The sequence below is a fragment of the Salvelinus sp. IW2-2015 genome, linkage group LG2 (assembly GCF_002910315.2).
Source record: "Salvelinus sp. IW2-2015 linkage group LG2, ASM291031v2, whole genome shotgun sequence".
Classification (NCBI taxonomy): Eukaryota; Metazoa; Chordata; class Actinopteri; order Salmoniformes; family Salmonidae; genus Salvelinus; species Salvelinus sp. IW2-2015.
Window position 1 is genome coordinate 39,652,907 of NC_036839.1, and position 6,944 is coordinate 39,659,850.

Sequence of the window (6,944 nt, forward strand, 5' to 3'; positions counted from 1 at the left end):
TCCCCTCAACACCACAACCCTCCCTTCTCACCAATCCATTCCTCTCTCCTCCCCTCAACACCAACAAACCCCTCCCTCCTCACCCATCCATTCCTCGACACCTCCCCTCAACCACAACCCTCCCCTCCTCACCCATCCATCCTCTTCTCCTGCCCCTGCAACACCCACAAACGCCTCCCATCCTCACCCATCCATCTCTCTCCTTCCCCCTCAACACCACAAACCCTCCCTCCTCACCCATCCAGCCTCTCTCCTCCCTCAAAACCCACAACCCTCCCTCCTCACCCATCATCCCTCTCCTCCCCTCAACCACCACACCCTCCCGCCTCACCCATCCATCCTCCCTCCTCTCCTCCCTCAACACCTATAACCCCTCCCTCCTCACCCATCCATCCTCCCTCCTCTCCTCCCCTCCACACCACAAACCCTCCCTCCTTCACTCACCCTCCATCTCTCTCCTCCCATCAACACCACACCCTCCCTGCATCACCATCCATCCTCCCTCCTCTCCTCCCCTCAACAACTATACCCTCCCTCCTCACCCATCCATCCCTCTCTCCTCTCTCCCCCAAACACCACAACCCTCCCTCCTCACCCATCCATCCCTCTCTCACTCCCCTCTAACACCAAACAAACCGTCCCTCCTCACCCATCCATCCTCTCTCCTCCCCCTCAACACCACAACCCGTAACCCTCCTCACCCAATCCATTTTCCTCTCTCCCTCCCCTCAACCACCCACAAACCCTTCCTCCTCACCGCATCCATTCTTCCTCTCCTCCCTCCCCTTCAACACCACAACCCTCCCTCCTCACCCATCCATTCCCTCTCTCCTCCCTCCCCTCGAACACCACAACCCATCTCCTCCTCACCCATCCATCCTCTCTTCCTCCCCTCAACACCACAACCCTCCCCCACCATATTCCTCCCTACCCACCCTCCTCCTCACCCATCCATTCCTCTCTTCTCCCTCAAACCAACCAACCTCCCTCCCTCACCCATCCATTCCTCTCTCCTCTCCTCCCCTCCCTCAACACCACAACCCTCCCTCCTCACCCAATCCATCTCTCTCCTCCCCTCAACACCAATACCCTCCCCTCCTCAGCCCATCCATCCTCTCTTCCTCCCCTCAACACCACAAACCCTCCCTCCTCACCCATCCATCCTCTCTCCTTCCCCTCAACACCACAAACCCTCCCTCCTCACCCATCCATCTCCCTCTCCCCCCTCAAACCACCACAACCCTCCCTCGCTCACCCATCCATCCTCCCTCTCCTCCCCTCAACCCACAACCCTCCTCGCTCACCCATCCATCCTCCCTCCTCTCCTCCCCTCAACACATAAAATATAAAAAAAAAACCCTCCCTCCTCACCCCATCCATTCCCCTTTTCCCTCCTTTCTCCCTCAACACCACAAAACCTCCCTCTCACCCATCCATTCCTCTCTCCTCCCCTCACACCACAACCCTCCCTCCTCACCCATCCATCCTCTCTCCTCCCCGCTCAACACCACCAACCCTCCCTCCTCACCCATCCATCCTCTCTCCTCCCCTCAACACCACAACCCTCCCTCCTCACCCATCCATCTCTTGCTCGCCCCCTCAAACCAACAACCCTTCCACTCCTCACCCATCCGATCCTCTCTCCTCCCCTCAACACCACAACCCTCCCTCCTACCCCATCCATCCTCTCTTCCCCCTCAACACCACAACCCTCCCTCCTCACCCATCATCCTCTCTCCTCCCCTGCACACCACAACCCTCCCTCCTCACCAATCCCCATCCTCTCTCCTCCCCTCAACACCACAACCCTCCTCCTCACCCATCATTCCTCTCTCCTCCCCTCAACACCACAACCCTCCTCCTCACCCATCCATCCCTCCCTCCATCTCCTCCCCTCAACACTTAACCCGTCCCTCCTCACCCATCCATCCTCCCCTCCTCTCTCCCCTCAACACCACAACCCTCCCTCCTCACCCAATCCATCCTCTCTCTCCCCCTCAACACCACAACCCCCCTCCTCACCCATCCATCCTCCTCCTCTTCCTCCCTCAACACTATAACCCTCCCTCCTCACCCATCCATCCTCCCTCCTCTCCTCCCCTCAACACCACAACCCTCCCTCCTCACCCATCCATTCCTCTCTCTCCTCCCTCAACACCACAACCCTCCCTCCTCACCCATCCATCCTCTCTCCTCCCCTCAACCACCACAAACCCTCCCTCCTCACCCATCCATCCTCTCTCCTCCCCTCAACACCACAAACCCTCCCTCCTCACCCATCCATCCTCTCTCCTCCCCTCAACACCACAAACCCTCCCTCCTCACCCATCCATCCTCTCTCCTCCCCTCAACACCACAACCCTCCCTCCTCACCCAGCCATCCTCTCTCCTCCCCTCACACCACACCCTCCCTCCTCACCCATCCATCCTCTCTCCTCCCCTCAACACCACAAACCCTCCCTCCTCACCCATTCATCCTCTCTCCTCCCCTCAACACCACAACCCTCCCTCCTCAACCCATCCATCCTCTCTCCTCCCCTCAACACCACAACCCTCCCTCCTCACCCATCCATCCTCTCAACACACCAACCCTCCCTCCCTCACCCATCCTCTCTCCTCCCTTCCCGTCCCCTCAACACCACAAACCCTCCCTCCTCATCCATCAATCCTCTCTCCTCCCTTCTTTTTCCACTACAAATCGGCCACCTCCCAATTTACCCCTGGAAGTACCCACACCTGACCCCTGCCTCCTCTCTCTCAGCAGCAGGCATCCATCTCACTCAGTTGGAGCTTTGAGCCACAATGCGCGGGAGTGATCCCACAGTGACATGAGTCTTTAATGATAGCCAGTACCCTCAGAGGAAAACTGGAATGCTTTTAAGAGCCACGATAGAGGGGCTAGACAGGTGCTCAAAACTAGTCAATGGTTCAACGACAAACTACTACAGAAATGCACCATCCCTCAAACATACAGGGCCTACTCACATTTAGCATACCCAATGAGCTGAGTGAGCCAAGGATTGCACTTTTGGGACTATTCCATTGGATCCATCCAGCCAGACAGCACTGAACGCTATCTCTCAGTCTAAAGGGTGGCACATTTGTTCCCCCAAATGTACCCCCCTTCACCCATACCACTACCCACTCCTAGCCATAACTATAGGGTATAGATAATTGGCAGATAGGCACAGAGCATATATATACCCTGTCTGTTCAGCACATTATCCAGGCAACCTACACTTATCGTCTTGCATTAGATATTGACAGCATAGCGTAAGACAGGCTCTGCACACCACACACACACACACACACACACACACACACACACACACACACCACACACACACCACACCACACACACACACACACACACACACACACACACACACACACACACACACACACACACACCAACACACCTCACACACAAACACACCACACACACACACACACACACACACACACACACACACAGACACACATTCACACACACATGCGTACCTTGACTGATGGATCTTGTATCTGCATTGTAACAATGTAAACCTGCTGAAATTATTACCTTACCATGTCTTGCTAAATAATAGCATTTAAAACAAAGTCCTCTACATCCAAAAGAATTTCCTCTCCAAGGCACAGTGAATGCAGGACAGTAGAGTCAGGCTTTTCGAGGACACAGAAACACATCTTTAAGATAACTACTTTGATCATGCATGTAATCTGTATCATAGAGAAGTAGTTGATACTGACTGAAGCTCAACTGATTACCTCTAATTCAAAGTGACAGTGGCACATTTCTTTAACAAAAAAAGTCTATCAAGCTACAGTTGAGTTAGTCAGTGGAGAAATTAGGTCAAATGTCACGCATCAAAGCCGAAGTTCAGTCATAGTGTTCAAGGCCTGAATAACCGTAATCAGAGAGAGTTGTGGAGATTTAGGAGGAGGGTGAGAGTTATTGTTTGAGCTGAGTGGAGGGTGATTGTTTCAGGTGGTAGAGAAGAAGAGGTAATCAGATGGATGAATGGTGGAAAGATGGAAAGAAAGAGAACATGATTAAGTAGAGGTAAGAGCTCAGGTGGAGAGAGGGAATGGGAGTGTGAGAGGATGAGTGGAATGAAATGTTTATGTCTCAGAAAAGGAGAAAGAAGAGGAGTGAAGAAGGGATGGATGGGTAGAGGAGTGAAGAAGGGATGGATGGGTAGAGGAGTGGACAGTTCTGAGTCCTACCTTTCTGTCTGTGGAGGGTGTGTGTCTGTGAGGAGTCTGCTCAGACTGAGACTGGTGAACAGAGGGCGAGTTGTAGTCACTCCTGATTGGATTACCCCACCCATAGACAACTAATTGTGGAGCGGGTGAGGAGGGGGTTGGGGGGTGAGGAGGGGGGGTTTAAAAGAAGCTATAAATACAATGGCCCTACAGAGATAAAACCCACTCACTCTCTCTCTCTCTCCTCTCTCTCTCTCTCTCAGACATACACACACACACTGTTACTCTGCCACACCAACTGCCCTGTGGCCTTATAAGGCATTGCATTGTAGTTCACTAACCACACACAACTACTAACTACGTGGATGAGGAGATCAACTACTAATGAATTTCAGTGTCTATAGTTTCCTCTCTCTCCCTCTCGTCCCCTCTCGCCCCCTCTCTCCCTGTAGCCCCCTCTCTTTCCCTGCAGCCCTCTCGCTCTCCCTCAGCACCATGGACCCGTGGAGTGCCCAGACAGCTGCAGCGTTACCCCCCCCCCCCCCCGCCCCCTGGCTGGGCTTATCGACTGGGCTGGCAGCCCAGGGATGAGGATACATGGGGGCCAGGGATGGGATGGGGGGGTTGAGGGGGGTTTGAGTAGCATGGGGAAAGGGGATGGTGTGGGGAGGGAATTAGGGCTGGAACGAGGACGCATTGGGCTGGGCGAAGAGATGGGTGGGGATGGGGATTTGAGGGTTGGAAGGGGGTCAAGGGCTGGGGCCGGGAATGGGGCTGGAGCCAAGCGCTGGGGCCAGAGCCGGAGCTGGAGCTTGGGGCTGGGGCTAGGAGTGACAGCGAGATGAATTGTGTCAATATAATATAATGTCAACATAAGCATCCTGGCATTGGCAGCAATGAAACATGACAGAACATCTATTAGTGAGTGTGGTAGTCGGGTTGACTTTAATTCTGACTTTACTGACTTAATCCACACAGTGACTTTAATTCCACACAGTGACTTTAATTCCACACAGTGACTTTAATTCCACACAGTGACTTTAATCCACACAGTGACTTTAATTCCACACAGTGACTTAATTCCACACAGTGACTTTAATTCCACACAGACACCACGTTACCTCACCGATACGCTCCATCACACACCACGTTACCTCACTGATATGCTCCATCACACACCACGTTACCTCACCGATACGCTCCATCACACACCATGTTACCTCACTGATACGCTCCATCACACACCACGTTACCTCACCATCACACACCACGTTACCGCACCGATACGCTCCATCACACAACCACGTTACCTCACCGATATGCTCCATCACACACCACGTTACCTCACTGATACGCTCCATCACACACCATGTTACCTCACCATACGCTCCATCACACACCACGTTACCTCACCGATACGCTCCATCACACACCACGTTACCTCACCATACGCTCCATCACACACCACGTTACCTCACCGATACGCTCCATCACACACCCGTTCCTCACCATCACACACCACGTTACCTCACGATACGCTCCATCACACACACGACCTCACCGATACGCTCCATCACACACACACGTTACCTCACCGATACGCTCCATCACACACCACGTTACCTCACGATACGCCATCACACCACGTCCACCGATACGCTCCATTCACACACCACGTTACTCACTGTACGCTCCATCACACACCACGTTACCTCACCGATACGCTCATCACACACCACGTTACCTCACCGATACGCTCCATCACACACCACGTTACCTCACCGATACGCTCCATCAACACACCAGTTACCTCACCGATACGCCCATCACACACCACGTTACCTCACCGATACGCTCCATCACACACCACGTTACCACACCGATACGCTCCAGCACACACCACGTACCTCGGAGGAACTGTGTGATCACGTTCTCCATAGCCAATGTGAATAAGACTTTAAACAGGTCACTTCACAAGGCCGCAGGGCCAGACGGATTACAGACGTTACTCAGAGCATGCACTACCAACTGGCAAAGTCTCACTGATATTTTCAACCCTCCTGTCTGAGTCTGTAATACCAAAATCTTTCAAGCAGATCACCATAGTCCCTTGCCCAAGAACACTAAAGTAACCTGCCTTAAATGACTACCGCCCGTAGCACTCAGGTCTGTAGCCATGAAGTGCTTTGAAAGGCTGGTCAGGCCAACATCAACACCATCCTCCCAGAAACCCTAGACCCACTCCAATTTGCATACCGCCCAAAAATCCACAGATGATGCAATCTCTATTGCACTCCACACTGTCCTTTCGCACCTGTACAAAAGAACACCTATGTGAGAATGCTGTTCATTACAAAGCTCAGCGTTCAATCACCAAGTGCCCTCAAAGCTAGTCACTAAGCTAGGACCCTGGGACTAAACACCTCCTCTTGCAACTGGATCCTGGACTTCCTGACGGGCGCCCCTAGGTGGTAAGGGTGGTAACAACACATCCGCCACGTTTGATCCGTCAACACGGTGGTGTAGTGCGTACGACCCAGTACATCAGTGGGGCCAAGCTTCCTGCGAATCCAGGACCTCTATCAGGCATGTCAGAGGAAGGCCCTAAAAATTGTCAAAGACTCCAGCCACCCTAGTCATAGACTGTTCTCTCTGCTACTGCCGGCAAGTGGTACCGGAGCACCAAGTCAGGTCCAAAAGGCTTCTCAACAGCTTCTACCCCAAGCCATAAGATTCCTGAA

General features: G+C 53.2%; 1 protein-coding gene across 1 annotated transcript in view; it reads right to left on the bottom strand.

The window, feature by feature from the left end:
- fhl2a (four and a half LIM domains 2a) overlaps nt 1-4,330 on the bottom strand; it is a 15,623-nt gene extending 11,293 nt beyond the window's left edge. Inside the window, exon 1 of the mRNA XM_024010532.2 lies at nt 4,225-4,330. The gene's annotated coding sequence lies outside the window, so the exon portion shown is untranslated. The remainder of the gene's footprint in view (nt 1-4,224) is intronic.
- Nucleotides 4,331-6,944: the final 2,614 nt, after the last annotated feature.